This window comes from Phacochoerus africanus, chromosome 2 (assembly GCF_016906955.1).
Source record: "Phacochoerus africanus isolate WHEZ1 chromosome 2, ROS_Pafr_v1, whole genome shotgun sequence".
NCBI lineage: Eukaryota > Metazoa > Chordata > Mammalia > Artiodactyla > Suidae > Phacochoerus > Phacochoerus africanus.
In genome coordinates this window covers 127,817,829-127,838,770 of record NC_062545.1, presented here as the reverse complement: position 1 = coordinate 127,838,770, position 20,942 = coordinate 127,817,829, and positions in this window count along the sequence as shown.

The window sequence follows — 20,942 nt, the reverse complement described above, 5'->3', positions numbered from 1 at the left end:
CACCGGATCTTTAACCCACTAAGTGAGGCCAGGGAATGAACCTGTGTCCTCATGGATACTAGTCAGATTTGTTTCCACTGAGTCATGACAGGAACTCCCTGAGCAACTTCTATTGACTTAACTTTTTCCTTCTCCAACTATCCTCTTTGTTATCATTGATTTTGGGGAGATTAAGGATATTTTATATTTCCAGGCATATTGCTTTCTCATCTAACCAAACATGTTTATAGCAGCCTGCCTGCATGGCCCATGTTACTGCACTTCAGTATTGTTCAGCTTGATTGTTGGGTTTGATGGAAGGAGGAAATGGGTGTGAGGGTGGCCTTTTCAGCAGGAACAGATGCAGCAATTTGGAAAACTTTCATTCCTGTGTTCAAACAGAAGGGGCTCAGCTCTCTTCTGCCCACCTGTGCAGCTAACGGTGTGAGAGAGCCTGTGGGGACTGCTCCAGAATGACAATGTTTCCCTGATCTGATTACAAAGAATTCAAGACAATGAAGAATCAGCACACTAGATATTATTTCTAGAAACTGCTATGTAGTAATCACTCTTATTGATGAAAGTACTAAATTGTTTTGCAAACCAGTGAGCTGGGCTCCATGTAAACAGAACATACATTTATTTTGGAGAAATGTAAGTTTAGAGCAGTTAGTAAAACCCCTGATTTCATTTCCTTCATAGCAATGTTTTAAACAAAGTTCTCCCCAGCTCCTAGTTCCTGGGGAGGAGTTCAACCTGGTTCTTCAGAAGGCATAGAAAGAAGAAATGAACCAAAAACAGACCCAACGCCCTTTCTTTAAGGAGAGCAGAAATTAATTTTTGTAGCTAGCATTTGAATACATTTTGACTTAGGGAGGCTAGCAGTTCTGGGACTTAATGTGTGAAGATTCTTTAGGACAAGGAAAGGATGCCTTCTGGTCTTGCTGGAATAGAAACATTTGAAACTCCTTGCCCAAGATTTCAGACCAAATCTCTTTTAAGATTCACAAACATGGGTTGAAATCCAAGTTCTCCTCCACCTTGACTGGGGGTATTTTAGTAAATCATTGAATTTCTCTAGAGGTCCAACTCCTTCATCAGTATCCACTTTTCTTAAAAGCTTAAAAAATCATCATTTTATTGTAGAAAAATCAGAAATGTCAAGGAACAAAAATAAAGAACTTCAAAGTCATAGTTCCACCATTTAGAAGAACTACTTTTAGAATCTGGTGAATATCTTTGATTTCCTTGTTCCCTCTCTCCATCTCTTCTTTTTAGTCATTAGTCCATCCATCCATCCATCCACCGACACATTCAATGGACTCTTACTATGCATAGGGTTTGTATAACTTCTCTTTTAAACAATGTTCCTGAATGTCTGTCTTTGTCATTATTGTGTGTTACCTTATGTTGTCTCTGGAAAGGAAGATCTGAACAATCTAATGTAACTTAGTCATCAACTAATTTTTATTTATTTATTTTGTATTTAATGATTTTTATTTTGTTCCATTATAGCTGGTTTAGAGTGTTTTGTCAATTTTCTACTGTACAGCAAGGAGACCCAGTCACACATAACACATATACATTCCTTTTTCTCACATTATCCTGCTCCATCGTATGTGACTAGACACAGTTCTCAGTGCTATACAGCAGGATCTCATTGCTTATCCATTCCAAAGGCAATGGTTTACATCTATTAGCCCCAAATTCCCAGTACATCCCACTCCCTCCCCCTCCCCCTTGGCAACCACAAGTCTGTTCTCCATGATTTTCTTTTCCATGGAAAGTTTCATTTGTGCTGGTCAATATGTCATGATAATTTTGTATGGTGCATAAACTATACAAATATCAAATCAGTCTATTGTATATCTGAAAACTAATATAATAATATTATACACAAACTATATTTCAATAAAAAGTAATCCATGCATTTTGAAAACTATATGGAAAACATAGAAAAGTATGGAAAAGAAAAATATAGAGATAAGTTCATTTCTTTGTGCAGTTATATTCCATGTACATTTACTTTTTAAATGAAAAATACTTACAGCAAGAAATTCAGGTAGTCTGATAATTAGAAGTCAGTTCTTTTCCATCATCCTCTTTTAGCTTTCCTCCTCAGGGATGCACATTGTCAAACTGATTTTGTATGCTTCCATATATTTTCCTATTGAATTACACATTCTTTAAGGATGACTTTAATGGCTTCACATTTTTCCTTGTGCAGATGATGCCAAATTTCTTCTAGCATTATCTAATTAGTGGACATTTAGGTTATTTTTAATTTTTATTATAGCCTATCCTTAAAACATATAAGGGCCAAATCCTAAGGTGTTTGCCAATGACAATTCTGCAAGTACCTCCAAGTTGAGAGTCAAAGCACAAAAAGGTCTGCTTTCCATTTTTTTGTAATCTCAGAATGATGGTTTTAACTTGAATAGGAAAAACTCATGAATATATTGTCCTGATGGTTATTGAATATGATCCAGAATTGGCAAAGAATTTGCCTTTCCCCCTATATTCAAAAGAACATATTCCTCTACCCTTTTTATTCATATTCCTCAAATCATCCAGTCTATAAATTTACTAAGGAACCAGGCTACCCTCTGTAGACTACAGTTTAATATTTGAAACTGGAGCTGAAATGGAAAATTACAGCCATTGCTCTAAAAGTTTCAGGTTACTATTATTATCCCTGTAAACTGTACTCATACAGTTCAGCCAAATGTTGGGTCTTGTCCCCATCTTTATTGGAACTCATAAAATGTGACATTATAAATTCAGAAATTACATAGCATTGCTAATACAGAACCACTTCTGGAGGTGGTACATGAATGCTAATTATCATCCTTAAAATAATCCCCTAGACACCAAACATTTTCTGAAATAGCTTCCTTATAATAAATACATCTGCAGATCATCCTTTTAGGAGCATGACTCCAGTGTGAAGATATTTCTGATGGTGTGATAATATGTAAGGCATAAGAACAGTCCTTTTCCACTCTTCCTAGAACTTTCCTGGTCACCAGGGAGGGCTCAAGCGGTCCTGGTATATGTAGAGTTCCTTGTGTCTTAAGTATCTTATTATAGATAAGAGGTGGATTCATGACTTGGTAACTTTACTTCTCTAAGACTTACAAGGTTCTAATAGGAACAAATCTTCTGCTTATACACTGGGCTTATCTTGGGCACAGATGGAATTGGAGTCTCCCACATGATTACATTTGAAGTTTCAAGAAGACCCTCAGCTCTGAACTCCTGGAATTCTGGAGTTAGGAACACTTTCTTTGGATAAAGGAACTATCCACATAGGAGTCAACTTTCAAATTGGATTTACTGTGCAGAATGAGAGTTAAAATATGGATCTGTACCTTGGGATACAACTACATCTAGAAAAGAGAGCATTGCTTGGGCACTATATTCCTATTGGACAGTGAAATCAGTATAAATAAGTTTCCAAAGCTTAGAATAAATGTATAATTGGTTGACAATGACTCAGCTCTGATTATATGTCTTTGAAGAGCCTCGATGGCAAGGAACTGTGTGTTACAGTGACAACATTTGCCATGGGTCTTGTGGGAGGAGGAGGATGCTAGTCAGATTCTTTTCCACTGAGCCACAACGGGAACTCCTATATAATTCTTTTTAAAAGAGGAACTCTAATATCCATGATTCCTGAGGCTTTCTGTCGTTGGATCTGTGTTAGGACCACCCTCTGTTGGGAGCCTGGTGTTTGGCTTATCGGGCTTGGAACTCTGAACTCTGAAGCAGAGAAGCAAACTGTATATGGTCTTGTGCCAAATCTTCATCACAAACCCTGAAAAGTTGTCTGACATGATACCATTAGACATTTGTTCCCTTTGAAATCTGAGAAGCTTTCGAAACCTAGAGCCCTGTATTAAATATGCTCTTTGACCCTCAGATATAATCCAACACCTATGGTTTACAGATGGGAAAACTAAATTCTTTCCTAGAGGGTACTTAGGCTGGGGTCACAGAACTAATTAATGACAGAATTTAGACTAAAACAAGATTTTCTGACTTCTAGTCTGGTACTCTACACTGTGAGAACACAAATATTAATTATTTTATCATAATTATAGCTAGAAATGCTGGTGTTAGCAAACTGTGAAAATCAAGGTGCTTAAGTAAAATAGAGAAAATGAAAGCTTAAGGCAATGAATATTCCATATTTGAGGAATCACATGTTATATATTCATGGCACTGTGCAGCATATATTGAATCAAATGCTGTGGCTACAATAATTAAAAATATAAAAATGTTTGACTATCGTGTTTAGGGAAAATGCCTGTGATGCTTTGGCATTCTGACAAGTAATCTTTATGTGTAGTTACTACGCATATATAAACAAATACTAATAGGAAGTTTGCTGGCATAGACAGTAGTTGTCAAAAGAACTTTGTAATTTCCAGTTTAACCTAATAATGTGGAATCTAAACAAGTCAGTCTTAATAGGCAGTACTTCTTTCCATGATTCCTCAGAGCTGGATGATAGCATTCCTTTGATGTAATTTATTTTAATCTGGAAATCTGAATTCTTAACTAAGGTCTCTGGGTAATTTTTACCAACCTTGGACTCTGAACCAAAAAAACAAGAATGGGTCTGGTTTAGGAAGGACCAAAGATCCTACTCCCTAACTGAAGATGGAAATTCTGGCCTCTCATTTCTGCTCTCATAAGCACCTGTTAACTAAGATTAATCCTTTTGACATGAGTATTAAGTCTACTTTTTCTTGTTTATATTTTGGCTTTGAATCTATTCTCCACTATCCTGAGTGATTTTAGTCCTTCTTTAGGATCTGTCTTTTGTCAAGCTCCCATTTTTCAACTGTTATGCAGCTTAAGTTCTTTCTTTCTTTATTTTTGCCATGCCCTGGGCCATGTGGTGGTTCCTGGGCCAGGGATCAAACCTGCACCACAGCAGTGACCCCAAGCCATATCAGTGACAATGGCGAATTGCTAACCTGCTAGGCCACTAGGGAACTCCTGCAGCTTCACTTTTGAGCACTGAGATCACACTACTTTTTTCTTAACCATTTAATTGTAAACTAAAGTACAGATAATGAATGCCATATAAAGCAAATGTATGGCTTAGTGAGTTTTTATAAGGCAAATATTCTCATAACTATCACTCATACTGGGAAACAGAACTTAGACATGCAACCCAGAAGCTCCTCCCTGTGCCCTGATAAAATTTCCATCTTCTGAGAGTTCCTTCGTGGTGCCCCAGGTTAGGGATCCAGCATTGTCACTGCTATAGCTCAGGTCACTGCTGAGGTGTGGGTTTGATCCCTGGCTTGGGAATTTTCACCTATTGCAGGCAAGGCAACCCCCCACCCCCCACCCCAAACAAACAGCAATTTCCATCTTCTCACCCTCTAAAGTAACCGCTCCCTGGGATTTTATATTTATCTCTTCTTGCATCCCTGAAGAGTGTATTTTAGTTTTGCCCATTTTTATTTGCTTTGAAGTAGCTTTTAATCTACAGTGTCCTTCTATCCACTTATTTTCCCTGTAATTCATTGAAGAACCTGAAGCATTTGACCAGAATCACCCATCACTATTACCCATTATTGTAGCATTACCCTCAGTCTGGACTTTATTGATTGCATGTTTATGGTTTAGTTCATTATGCTCTTCTGTTCTTTGAATTTTCTACAGTTTGTAAGATTACGCAAAGATTATGCAAATTATTTATCAGACTTACGATCAGTCCCTTTGGCAAGATGGGTGGTTGTGTGGTCTTTCATCAGGAGGCACATCCTATGTGTTGTTTATCTTTGTGATACTAGCAGCAGTTGATACTCAGTATTCAAATCTATTAATTTATTGGGAGTAGGAAAACAGTGACATTTTATTCTTTATTCTTTGCTTATTAATTGTAATACTTTTATAAAAAAGATGCTTGCCCTCATGTACTGTTTTGTTACCCAGTGGTATAGCTCATATAAGAAAGGGTAGATAAAGGAAAAATGTATTGTGAGACTTAAAACATGCATACAAGTACAATTTGCCAGCAGAAGCAAAAAGGATGTAATTTGTAATATCCTTGCTTATCTTTTTTATAGCCATTGTTCTGAAGTTTCCTTTGTCTGATATTACTATAACCACTCCAGCTTTCTTATGCTTATTGTGTATATGATGCGTCTTTGTCCATCAGTTTACTTTTAACATGTATATCTTTATATAAAAATGAGTTTCTTATAGATGACACGTATTTGGTTCGGGCTTTTAAAAAATCCAATCCCACAGTTTTTTCGTTGTTTTAAAAATTTGAGTGTTTAGACCATTTACATTTAATGTAATTCTTTATTCGCTTGGATTTAAATCCGCTCTCATTAGTTATTTTCTTTTTTCATTACTCAATGAATTTATTACATTTATAGTTGTACAATGATCATCACAATCCAATTTTATAGGATTTCCATATCGCAACTCCAGAACATCCCCCCACCCCCAAACCGTCTCCTTTGGAAACCATAAGTTTACTGACTCAGATACTGAGTCAGTATCTGTTCTGCAAAGAAGTTCATTGTGTCCTTTTTTCAGATTCCACATGTCAGTGAAAGCATCTGATGTTGGTGTCTCATTGTCTGACTGACTTCACTTAGCATGATAATCTCTATGTCCATCCATGTTGCTAAAAATGCTGGTATTTTGTTCTTTTTAATGGCTGAGGAATATTCCATAGTGTATATGTACCACATCTTCTTGATCCACTCCTCTGTTGATGGGCATTTAGGTTGTTTCCATGTCTTGGCTATTGAAAATAGTGCTACAGTGAGCATCAGAGTACATGTGTCTTTGTGAGTTGTGGTTTTCTCTGGATCGATGCCCAGGAGTAGGATTGCTGGATCAAATGGTAGTTCTATTTTTAGTTTTCTGAGGAATCTCCATACTGCTTTCCACATGGTTGCACCAATTTACAATCCCACCAACAGTGTACTAGTGTTCCTTTTTCTCCACACCCTCTCCAGCACTTGGTTTGTAGACTTTTTGATGATGGCCATTCTGGCTGGTATAAGGTGGTACCTCATCGTGGTTTTGATTTGCATTTCTCTAATAATGAGTGATGTTGAACATCTTTTCATGTGTTTTTTGGCCATTCATATGTCTTCTCTGGAGAACTGTCTGTTTAGATCTTCTGTCTATTTTTCGATGGGGTTGTTTGTTTTTTTGGTATGGAGCTGCAGAAGGTATTTATAAATTTTGGAGATTAATCCCTTGTCAGTTGATTCATTTGTAAATATTTTCTCCCACTCTGTGTGTTGTCTTTTCGTTTTGTTTAGGGTTTCCTTTGCTGTGCAGAAACTTTTCAGTTAATTAGGTCTCATTCGTGTATTTTTGTTTTTATTGTCAATACTCTAAGAGGTGGATCTGAGAAGATGTTGCTGTGGTTTATGTCAGAGAGTGTTTGGCCTATGTTTTCCCCTAAGAGTTTGATAGTGTCTGGTCTTATATCTAGGTCTTTAATCCATTTGGAGTTTATTTTTGTGTATGGTGTTAGGGAGTGTTCTAATTTCATTCTTTTCCATGTGGCTGTCCAGTTTTCCCAGCACCACTTATTGAACAGGCTGTCTTTTCTCCATTGTATATTCTTGCCTCCTTTGTCATAGATTAGTTGCCTGTAGGTGCATGGGTTTAATTCTGGGCTTTCTATCCTCTTCCACTAATCTATATGTCTGTTTTTGTGCCAGTACCTTATGGTTTTGATGATTGTTGCTTTTTCATATAGTCTGAAGTACAGGAGCCTGATTCCTTCAGCTCCATTTTTCTTTTTCAGGATGTCTTTGGCTATTCTGGGTCTTTTGTGCTTCCAAACAAACTTGAAAATATGTTGTTTGAGTTCTGTGAAAAATGTCCTTGGTAATTTGATAGGGATTGCATTGAACCTGTAGATTGCCTTGGGTAGTATAGTCATTTTGATAATATTGACTCTGCCAATCCAAGAGCATGGTGTGTCTTTCCATCTATTTGTGTCATCTTTGATTTCTTTCATCAGTGTCTTAGAGTTTACAGAGTACAGGTCTTTTGTCTCTTTAGGTAGGTTTACTCCTAGGTATTTTATTCTTTTGGATGTGATGGTAAACGGGATTGCTTTCCTAATTTCTCTTTCTGATCCTTCATTGTTAGTGTATAGAAATGCCATTGATTTCTGTTTGTTAATTTTGTATCCTGAGACTTTGCCAAATTCATGGATGAGCTCTAATAGTTTTCTGGTAGAGTCTTTAGGATTCTCTGGGTATAGTATCATGTAATGTGCAAAGAGTGATAGTTTTACTTCTTCATTTCCAATTTGGATTCCTTTTATTTCTTTTACTTCTCTGATTGCCGTGGCTAGGACTTCCAAATCTATGTTGAATAGTAATGGCGAGAGTGGACATCCTTGTCTTGTTCCTGATCTCAGCGGGAATTCTTTCATCTTTTCACCATTGAGAATGATGTTTGCTGTGGGTTTGTAATATATGGACTTTATTATGTTGAGGTGGGTTCCATCTATGCCCACTTTCTGAAGGGTTTTTATCAGAAATGGGTCTTGGATTTTGTCAAAGGCTTTTTCTGCATCTATTGAGAGGATCATATGGTTTTTATTCTTCAGTTTGTTAATGTGATGTATAACACTGATTGATTTGTGGATATTGAAGAACCCTTGCATCCCTGGGATAAATCCCACTTGAACATGATGTACAATCCTTTTAATATATTGTTGGATGTGGTTTACTAGTATTTTGCTGAGGATTTTTGCATTGATGTTCATCAGTGAAATTGGCCTGTAGTTTTATTTTTTTGTGGTATCTTTGTCTGGTTTTGGTATCAGGGTGATGGTTGCCTCATAGAATGAGTTTGGGAGTGTTCCTTCCTCTGTAATTTTTTGGAAGTTTCAGAAGGATAGCTGTCAGTTCTATGTATTCCATTTGTCTTTTGCTCCTTTCTATCCTCTTTTCCTACCTGCTTTTGGTTTAATTGAGCATTTTTTAGGATTCCATTTTATCTCTACAATGGAGATATAGTTTTACTGTGGATATACAGTATATATATATATATATATATATATATATATATATATATATATACACACACACACACACACACATATATATATATACATACAAATATGTATACATCTCTATACGCATACTCATACTTAGTTTTAACTTCAGTTGTTGCTCTGGGGTTTAACAAAACTTATATTTGACTTATAGTCTACATCTAGTAATATTTTTGTGGAAGGACTGCTATCATTTTTTTCTTTTCCATTATTTGTGCTATCATTTTGATATATTATTCATCTATGTAAGTTATAAGTCTCACAGTATATTTTGATCTTTTTAAAACTTTTAGACTGCCAATTTTCTTTTTTTTTTTTTTTTGTATGGGCACATCCACAGCATATGAAAGTTCCAAGGCCTAGGACTGAATTTGACCTGCAGCTATGACTGTGCCACAGCTATGGCAACACCAGATCCTTTAACCCACTACACCGGGCTGGGGATCAAACCCGAGCCCCCACAGCGACCCGAGCCACTGCAGTCAGGTTCTTAACCCACAGTGTCATAGTAAGAACTCTATTGATTATCCTGTAAAGAAATAAAAAATAAAAAATTATAATTACTGTCATTTAAAACATAATATCCAGTATTCTTTTAGTCCTTATGTAAATCTAGATTTTCATCTGGCATGATACTCTTTCTGCTTAAGAACTTCTTTTAGCATTTCTTTTTTCTTTTTTTTTTTTGCCATTTCTTGGGCCACTCCTGCGACATATGGAGGTCCCCAGACCAGCAGTCGAATCGGAGCTGTAGCCGCCAGCCTACCCCCAGAGCCACAGCAACATGGGATCCCAGCCGAATCTGCAACCTACAGCACAGCCCAGGGCAATGCCAGATCCCCAACCCCCTGAGCAAGGCCAGGGATTGAACCCACAACCTCATGGTTCCTAGTCAGATTTTCTAACCCCTGAGCCATGATGGGAACTCCTAGCATTTCTTATGGTACTGATTTACTGACATTGGATTCTCTTATCTTTTATTTGTTTGAAAAAGTGTTTACCTTCTCTTCATTTTTTTACCTTCCCTTCATTTTTGAAAAGTAATTTTACTTGTTGTATAATTCTAAAATAACCAGTTTTATTTTCATTTCTTTCTTTAAAGTTTTTCCTTTATATACTTTATATAATTTCTGATTAAATGTTTATCATCATTTTAATCTTTTTATGTATAATGTTGCCTTTTAAATTGTATTTTTCTTTGATGTATATTTGACATAAAATATTAGTTTTAGGTATACAACATAATGATTTGACATTTGTATACATTATGAATTGGTCACCATAAATCAAGTAGCCATTTGTCACCATACAAAGTTATTGCAGTATCATTGACTATATTCAGTATCCTGTACATTACATCCCTGTGACTTATTTAATGATAACTGGAAGTTTGTACCTCTTAATCTGCTTCATCTGTTTGACCCAACCTCTCCAACCCCTCCCCCCTTCCAGTGATCACTGGTTTGTCATCTGTATCTTTGAGTATGTTTGTTTTTTAGAATCCACGTGTAAGTAAAATCATGTGGTATCCCACTGTGTGTATGTGTGTGTGTATGTGTGTGTGTATGTATGTGAATGTCACATCTTTATCCATTCAAATATCAGCATGAGCACAGTGTGTCTGTCCATTTTTTGGTGTTGTCTTCAATTTCTTTCATCAAGGTATTATAGTTTTCAGAGTACATGTTGTTAAATTGTGCCTAGTTATTTTATTCTTTTGATGCAATTATAAATGGAATTGTTTTCTTAATTTCTCTTTCTGATAGCTTGTTACTAGTATGGAAACACAACAGATTAATGCTTGTTGATTTTGCATCCTGTAGTTTTACTGAGTTCATTTATTAGTTCCAATAATTTTTTGGTGGAGTATTTAGGGTTTTTTTTGTATATTGTGTCATGTCATCTGCAAATAGTAACAATTTTATTTCTTCCTTTTCAATTTGAATACTGATTATTATTTCTTCTTGTCTGATTGCTGTGGCTAGGACTTCCAATGTTGTCTTGAATAAAATTGATAAGTGTGGGCATTTTGTCTTATTCCTGATCTTAAAGGAAATTCTTTCTACTTTTCACCATCGAGTCTGATGTTGGCTGTGTGTTTGTTGTCTTGTGGTGTTTCTTATGTTGAGGTATGCTGCTTCTATGGGAGCATATTTTGTTCACGTAGAATAATTTGTTGAGAGTTTTTAAAAAAATCATAAATGGATATTGAATTTTGTCATGTGCTTTTACTATATCTATTGAGACAGTCATATGACTTCTATCTTGTATTTTTAATGTGGTGTATCATGTTGATTAATTTTCAGACATGTAAGGATCCTTGCATCTTTGGAATAAATCTCACTTGGTGGTGTATGATTCCTTTAAGGTATTGTTGAATTTAATTTGCTAGTATTTGTTGAGGAATTTAGCATTAATTTTCATCAGGGATATTAGACTGTGTTTTATCTTTTTTTGTATTGTCATTATCTGTTCTTGGTATTAGGGTGACTTTGGCCTTGTAAGATGAGTTGGGCAGTGTTACTTCCTCTTCATTTTTTTTTTTTTGGAACTGTTTGAGAAGGATAGGTGTTAACTCTTCTTTTTTTTTTTACATTTTTAAAGATGATTTTTTTTTCTATTATAGTTGGTATACAGTGTTCTGTCAATTTTCTTTTTCTTTTTTTCTTTTTTTTGCCTTTTAGGGTTGCACCCATGGCATACGGAGGTTCCCAGGCTAGGGGTGGAATCAGAGCTGTAGTTGCTGGTCTATGCTGCAGCCACAGCAATGCAGGATCTGAGCTGTGTCTGCAAACTACACCACAGCTCATGGCAATGCTGGATCCTTAACCCACTGAGCAAGGCCAGGGATCAAACCTGCATCTTCATGGATGCTAGTCAGATTCATTAACCACTGAGCCACAATGGGAACTCCTGTCAGTTTTTCTACTTTACAGCAAAGTGACCCAGTCTCTCTCTCTCACACACACACACTCTCTTTTTCTTACATTATCCTCCATCATGTTCTATCACAGGTGACTAAACATAGTTCCTTGTGCTATACAGCAGGATCTCATTTCTTATCCACACCAAATGCAATAGTTTGCATCTATTAACCCCAGATTCCCAGTCCATTTCACTCCCTCCCCAATCCCCATGGCAACCACAAATCTGTTCTCCAAGGGCATGATTTTCTTTTCTGTGGAAAGTTTCATTTGTGCCATATATTTGATTCCAGATATATGTGATATCATATGGTATTTGTCTTTCTGACTTCACTTAGTATGAGAGTCTCTAGTTCCATCCATGTTGCTGCAAATGGCATTAGTTTGTTCTTTTTTATAGCTGAGCAGTATTCCATTGTGTATATATACCACATCTTCTTAATACATTTATCTATGGACATTTAGGTGTTTCCATGTCTTGGCTATTGTGAATAGTGCTGCAATGAACATGTGGGTGCATGTGTCTTTTTTAAGGAAATTTTTTGTCAGGACATGTGCCCAAGAGTGGGACTTCTGGGTCATATGGTAGTTCTATATTTAGTTTTCTGAGGTACCTCCATACAGTTTTCCATAGTGGCTGTACCAATTTATATTCCCACCAAAAGTGTAGGAGGCTACCCTTTTCTCCACGCCCCTCCAGCATTTGTTATTTGTGGACTTATTAATGATGGCCATTCTGACTGGTGTGAGGTGGTACCTCATGGTAGTTTTGATTTGCATTTCTCTAATAATCAGGGATGTCAAGAATTTTTTCATGTGCTTGTTGGCCATCTGTACATATTTCTTGGAAAAATGTCTATTCAGGTCTTTTGCTCATTTTTAAATTGGGTTGTTGGCTTTTTTGCTGTTGAGTTGTATAAGTTGTTTATGTATTTTAGAGATTAAGCCCTTGTCACTTGAATCATATGAAGGTATTTTCTCCCATTCTGTAAGTTGTCTTTTTGTTTCCTTTTTCGTTTTCTTTGCTGTGCATAAGCTTGTCAGTTTGATTAGGTCCCAATGGTTTGTTTTTGCTTTTATTTCTGTTGCTTTGGGAGACTGACCTGAGAAAATATTCATAAGGTTGATGTCAGAGAATGTTTTTCCTATGTTCTCTTCCAGGAGTTTGATGGTATCTTGTCAGTTTAAATCTTTCAGCCATTTTGATTTTATTTTTGTGCCTGGTGTGAGGGTGTGTTCCAGTTTCATTGATTTACATGTGGATGTCCAGTTTTCCAGCCCCATTTGCTGAAAAGTCTGTCTTTTTCTCATTTTATGTTCTTGCCTCCTTGGTCGAAGATTAATTGGCCGTAGGTGTCTGGATTTATTTCTGGGTTCTCTCTTCTGTTCCATTCATCTGTCTGTCTGTTTTGGTACCAGTACCACACTGTCTTGATGACTGTGGCTTTGTAATATTGCCTGGAGTCTGGGAGAGTTATGCCTCTTGCTTGGTTCTTGTTCCTCAGTGTTGCTTTAGCAATTCTAGGTCTTTTACCCTTCCATATAAATGTTTGTATTGTTTGGTTCAGTTCTGTGAAAAGTGTCATGGGTAATTTGATAGGGATTGCATTGAATCTGTGGGTTGCTTTGGGTAATGTGACCATTTTTACAATATTAATTTTTACAACCTAGGAACATGGTATACGTTTCCATTTCTTTGCATCCTCTTTAATTTCCTTGATTAATTATTTCTCGTTTTCAGCATATAAGTCTTTCAACTTCAGATTTATTCCTATATACTTATTTTTTTGTGTGAGATTTTAAAAATATAGTATTTTGGTATTGCTTTTCTAATATTTCATTGCTAGTATACAGAAATGTAACAAATTTCCAAATGTTAATCTTGTATCCTGCTATTTTACAAATTCGTTGATCAGTTCTAGTAGTTTTTGTGTGGATTCCTTAGTGTTTTCTATATATAGTATCATGTCATCTGCATAGAGTGACAGTTTTATCTCTTCTCTTCCAATTTGGATACATTTTATTTCTCTTGTTTATATAATTGCTGTGACTAGGGCTTCTGTTCAATAAAAGTGTTAAGAGTGGGCATCCTGTCTTGTTCCAGATTTTAGCAGGAAAGCTTTCAGCTTTTCTCCATTGAGTGTTTTATTGGCTGTGGGTTTGTCATAAATGGCTTTGATTATGTTAATGTATGTTCCCTCTATAACCACTTGGGTAACAGTTTTTATCATGAATGGATGTTGGACTTTGTCCAATGCTTTTTCTGCATCTATTGAAATGATCATGTGGTTTTTGACTTTTCTTTTGTTAATGGGGTGTAATGACTTTGACATTTGTGCATGTTGAACCATTCTTGTGAACCTGGGATGAATCCCACTTGATCATGGTGTATGATCTTTTTTATGCATTGTTATATTCAGTTGGATAAAATTTTGTTGGGAATTTTTGCATTTATACTCATCAAATATATTGGCCTATAGTTTTTTTTTTTTTGGTGCTTTGTCTGTTTTTGGTATTAGGGTGATAGTGGTGTCATAGAATGTCTTTGGGAGTGTTCCTTCTTCTTCACCCTTTTGGAAAGTTTAAGAAGGATGGGTATAAGTTCTTCCTTGTGTGTTTCATAGAATTTGGCTGTGAAGCCATCTGGCCCTGGACATTTGTTTGTAGGGAGTGTTTTTTTATTACATATTCAATTTCATTTCTAGTGATTGGTCTCTTCAGTTGATTTATTTCTTCTTGATTGAGTTTTAGTGGGCTGTAAGTCCATAGAAAGTTGTCCATTTTTCTAGGTTGTCAAATTTGCTGGCATATAATTGTTCATGGTATTCTCTTAGGGTTTTTTATATTTCTGCAGTATCTGTTGAGATTTCTCCTTTTTCATTTCTTATTTTATTTATTTGTTTTTTTTTCTCTCCTCCTCTTGGTGAGTCTTGCCAGAAGTTTGTTAATTTTTTTACCCTTTCAAAGAACCAGCTCTTGGTTTTATTGATTTTTTTCCTGTTGTTTTTTGAATCTCTATTTTATTGATATCCTCTCTGATCTTTATGATTTCCTTCCTTCTCCTGACTAGGTTATTTGTTCTTTTTGTAATTCATTTAGATGGTGGGTTAGGTTGTCAATTTGAGATTTTTCTTCTTTTTTGAGGAAGGCCTGTATCACTATAAATTTCCCTCTAAGCACCGCTTTTGCTGCATCCCATACATTTTGAATGGTTGTGTCTTCATTATCATTTGTCTTGAGGTATTTTTTAATTTCCTTTTTGATTTTCTCATTGTCCCATTGTTTTTTTAGTAGCATGTTGTTTAGTCCCCATATAGGCAGTTTTTTCATTTTCTTTCCCTGTTGTTGATTTCTAGTTTCATGCCATTGTGGCCATAGAAGATACTTGAAATAATTTCTATACTCTTAAATTTGTTGTCATTAGTTTTGTGCCCCAGTATGTGGTCCATCCTTGAGAATGTTCCATGTGCAGTTGAGAAGAATGTATATTCTGCTTTTATGGGATGTAAGGTCCTGAAAATTTCAATGAAGTCTAACTTTTCTATTGCATCATTTAGAATCTCTGTTACATTATTGATTTTCTGTCTAGAGGATCTGTCCATTGATGTTAGTGGGGTGTTAAAATCTGCTATGATTGTATTCTCATCAATTTCTCCTTTTATGTCTGTTAGTATTTGTTGTAGGTATCTTGGTGATCCTACATTAGGGCCATATATATATTGACAATTGTAATATTATCTTCTTGAATGAATTCTTTTATCATTACATAGTGTCATTTTTTTTATCTTTCTTTACGGCCTTCATTTTAAAGTCTATTTTGTCTGATATGAGTATTGCAACTCCCGCTTTCCTGTCTTGTCCATTGGCATGGAATAATCTTTTCCCATCCCCTCATTTTCAGTCTATATGTGTCTTTTGCCTTAAGGCGAGTCTCTTATAGACAGCAGATTGTAGGCTCTTGCTTTTTTATACAATCTACCTCTCTATGTCTTTTGATTAAAACATTTAGTCCATTGATCTTTAAGATAATTATTTATAAATATGTGTTTATTGCCATTTTCAACCTTATTTTCCAGTTGAGTCTATGTTTCTCCTTTGTTCCTTTCTTTCTTTGGTTGGATGATTTCCTTTTATGTTTGTGCCCTTTTCTTTTTAGGTTTCGTAGATGTAAAGTATGTTTTTGATTTGTGGTTGCCCTGTTTTTTAAGTAGGTTAACCCCTTCCTTTATCTACTTGCCTTAGCCTGATAGTCATATAGGCTCAAACACATTATTAAAAAAAAAAGTATATTTTCTTACTTTCCTTCCCCACATTGTATGATTTTGAAGTTGTTTTTTAACATCTTAATGTTTGTCATTTTTCTGTTCCTTGTGTTTATCATCACCTTTACAAGAGGTGTTTTTTTTTCTTCTAGGTTTGTATACTGGCTTATTTAAGTGAGTGCTTTGCAGTTGTGATTTCCTTCACCCTATTTCTTCTTACCAATTTCTATTTAGAAAAGCCCTTTCCGTATTTCTTTTAGAATGGGTTTAGTATTGCTGTACTCTTTTAGTTTTTATTTGTTGGAGAAATTCTTTATTCCTCCTTCTATTTTAAATGATATTCTTGCTGAATAGGGTATTGCAGGCTGAAAAATTTTCCCTTTTAGGACTTTGAATATATTTTGCCACTCTCTTCTGGCCTGTAGCGTTTCTCTAGTGAAATCAGCTGATAGCCTATGGAAGTTCCCTTGTAATTAATGCTTTGTGTTTCTCTTGATGCTTTTAGAATCCTGTTTATCTTTAACTTTTGCCATTTTTATTATAATATGTCTTGGGGTGGGCTTGTTTTTTGGTTTCACCTTGTTTGGGCCCCTCTGCTTCCTGTATCTTGATATCTGTTTCCATTAGATTTGGAAAGTTTTCAGACATAATTTCTTCAAAAATATTTTCAAGACCCTTTTCTTTTTCTTCTCCTTCTGGAATTCTTATTATGTATAGTTTGGCCTGTTTTATATTATCTCATAGATCTCATATATTGCTTTCATATTTTTTCATTTGGTTTACTGTCTGCTGTCCTGATTAGGTGATTTCCATTATTCCATCTTCAAGTAACTAATTCATTCCTCTGCATTATTCATTCTGTTCTCCAGTGCCTTTAACTTAGTTTGTGTCTCTGCAAATGAATTTTCTAATTTTTCTTAGCTCCTCCTTATATTTTCAAATTCCTTTCTAAAGTAATCTTCATTACTGTTTATATCCACTCTTAATTCTTTCAGTATTTTTACTATCTCCCTTTTGAACTCAGTGTCTATTAGACTGCAGAAGTCCGTTTCATTGTTTGCTGCTTCAGGTGAATACTCCTGTTCTTTTAATGGGGAATGGTTCCTGAGCTTTTTTGTCTTGCTTATATTTTTCTTTTTCTGTGAGTTTAGGGAAACCAACTACTGTAGTCTTGGAGGGCTATTTCTATGCAAGATCACTGCTTCCTATTTTGTAGGGAGGTTACTATTTATTTTTGACAAGGGAGTTTAGATATTTGCTGTCTCTTTCTTTGGTGTGAGCAGGCTGTTAGCCCCTTGATAGGGTCCTGAGCCTGTTTCTGGGGAGAAGGAGGTAATGGGTAGGGCTAGTAGTCAGTGCCTGTTTGCTGGGCTCTTGGCAATAGCAAGGACCTGCAGAAAGATGGCACAAGATGCTCCTAGTTGCAGGGCCCTGGGAAATGGTAATGAGCCTCAGGAAGATTTATGTGGTCCCCAGAGCATTTGGCAGTGGCAGCAGCAGGGTGTGTGAGTTCCGAGGTGAGTGAGAGCAACAACAGGTAGTGCTTGATTGTAATTCCCTCCTCTGAGGTGTTTGGGCCTGCAAGTGATGCCTGTTCAGGGACCCCTAGTAGTGGCAGGCCATGTCCAACTCTGGAGACAGAGGTAATTGTGGTGGTTTGCTCCTACTAGCTGTAGACCACACAAGAAGAACCCTGTCCTGCTTAGCCCTTGCAAGAGGTGCTGCACAGGCTGCTCCAAGTTGCAGGGTCCTGGGAATTGACAGTGATAAGACATGTGTGTGTCCTGCTTGGAACATTTGGCAGTGGCAGCAGCAGGGTGGGTGTGTTTACAGGGGAGTGAGAGCAACGTCAGGTGTTGGTCCTTTGCAGTGCCCTCTTTTGTTGTTGTTGTTGTTGTTGTTGACTCCTGAGGTAACTGGGACTGTAGGTGGAGCCTGTTCACAGACCCCTAGTGGTGGCAGGCCATACCTCCCTCTGGTTTCTGAGATGACTGTTATTGTTTGTCCCCTCCACCTGTAGCTCACACAAGAGGTGCCACATTGTGCTTAGGCCCCCTGCTGCCCTTAGCCCACACAAGAGGTGCCTGGCCACCCATAGCCCATAGAAGAGATGCCTGGTCTCCTGTATCCCATACAAGTGGCCTCTGCCTCCCATAGCCTGTGAAAGAGGCCTCCTGTACTCTGAGAGCCTGTGCATGTGCAGAGAAAGAGACTTCTATAGTGGTCCTCTCGCCCTCCCCAACAATGGCACTTTGCTTCTTCTGGTGCACAGACCTCCTCCTGGGTTCCCTCACCTCTGGTGTTCTGCTCCCCAGCCCATGGCACACCTCTCCCTAGCCCCTCAGGCTGTCTTCATACAGCCAACACTAGTCCTTTCCCTGGAACTGATCTCAGGAGCCTGAGCCTCAGTGCTCAGCCCCTACCCTAGCATCTCAGGCTATGGCATCCATGGTGGTGGTGCAGATAATCTGTGCATCTCTCACTCTGCTTTTCCCTCCTCAGTCCAGCCACTGCACTTTTCTTGGTCACTTTGAAGCCCCTCCATCTAGGCTGATCTCTCTCTGTTGGTTAGGTGGCTTCCCAAGGTGCAGGTTCCTTTCCTCTTTAACAGCTCCCTCTCAAGAGTGGTAGTCACATTCTGATCCCTTTTCTCTCTCTCTCTTTTTTTCTTTTGTTCTACCCAGTTGTGTGGAGGTTTTCTTACCCTTTTTGGAGGTTTAAATTATTCTACCAGCATTCAGTAGATGTTCTGTCTAAATCATTCTACATGCAGATGGTTTTTTTTTTTTTGAAGTGTTTGTGGGAGAAGGTGAGCATGATATCTTACTCCTCCACCATCTTGATCTTTTTCCCCCTTAACTCTTCTTAAGTGTGTTGCAGAATTCACCTGTAAAGCCATCTGGTCCTGGAATTTTTTGTTGTGAATTATATTATTGTTATTAATTCAGTTTCACTGCTGGTAATTGATCTGTTTGCATTTTCTGTATCTTCTTGATTCAGTTTTAAAATTGTGCTTTCTAGGTATTTTTCCATTTCTTCCATTTTATCCATTTTATTGGCATATTATTATTGTTAGTAAATTCTTGTGGTCATCTGTATTTCCGTGATGTTTGTTGTAACTTCTCTTTCATGCTTGTTTTTAAGTATTTTGGCCCTCTTTCTTTTTTCTTGATGAGTCTTACTAAATATCAATTTTGTATATTTTTTCAAATAATCAGCTCTTAGTTTCATTGATATTTTCTTTTTTTAAAAATTTATTTCTGCTCCAATGTTATTATTTGTTCCTTCTGCTAACTTTGGATTTTTTTTGGGGGGGTCTTCTTTTTCTAGGTACTTTAAGTGTAAGTTTGTGTTACTCATTTTATATTTTTTCTTATTTCCTGAGGTAAGCTTGTATCAATATAAACTTCCTTATTAGAACTGCTTCTGCTGCATACTATAGGTTTTATATCATTATGTTTCCATTTTCATTTGTCTCCATGTGATTTTATTTTTATTTTTAGGGCCGCATCTGTAGCATATGGAAGTTCCCAGGCCAGGGTTCGAATCAGAGCTGCTGCTGATGGCCTATGCCACAGCCACATGGTATATGAGCCACATCTGTGAACTATACCACAGCTCATAGCAATGCTGGATCTTTAACTCACTGAGCAAGGCCAGGGATCAAACCCACATCCTCATGGTTATGTGTTGGGTTTGTTACCACTGAGCCAAAATAGGAACTCCTCCATGTTTTTTTTTTTTTTTTTAATTTCCTCTTTGCTTTCTTCAGGACCCATCACTTCTTGCATTTTTTCCCTTGTGGCTGATTTCTATTCTCATAGCTTATGGTCATAAAAGATGTTTGATATGATTTTTAATCTTCTTAAATTTATTGACTTGTTTTATGGCTCAGCATGTGATCTATTCTGGGGAATGTTCCATGTGCATTTGAGAACATTAGTTCTTCTGTTTTTGGATGAAATGTTCTGTAACTGTTTATTACACCTGTTTTAATGTGTCATTTAAGGGAAGTAATTCCTGTTGATTTTCTGTCTGGATGATTTATGCACTGATGTAACTGGGGTATTAAAGCCCTATACCATTATCGTATTACTGTTATTTTCTATCTTTTTGCTTGTTAATATTTGCTTTATGTATTTGAGTACTCCTATATTGGATTTATTTCTGTTTACAATTGTTATATTTTCTTGTTGAGTGAGTCCTTTATTATTTAGTATTGTCCTTTGTTTTCTCTTGTTATAATCTTTGTGTTAAAGTCTTTTTTGTCTGATTTAAGTATTGTTATCTAGTTTTATTTCCATTTGCATGGGAAACTTTTTACTATCCCCTTACCTACAGTCTGTGTGTGTATCTTTAGATTTTAAGTACTTATTGTTATTTCATTAATTATTTTCTAGTTTTTTTTTAATTTGTAGATATTTTGTTGTTGTTCCTTTATTCTTTTGCTCTCTTCCCTTGTGATTTTATGGCTACCTTTATGGTTATGTTTGGATTCTTTTCTTTTTTGTGTGATGATTTTAATTTTTTAATTTGTGTTACCATGAGGGGTGTGCATGTTTTTGTGCATGTGTATGTGTGTGTATGTATGTGTATGTGTACACACATGATTAAGTTGATGATTTTCTAAGTTTGAATGCATTTTAACAACACTGAATTTTTACTCCTTCCCCAACATTTAATTTTTTTTGTCTTTTTGCCTTTTCT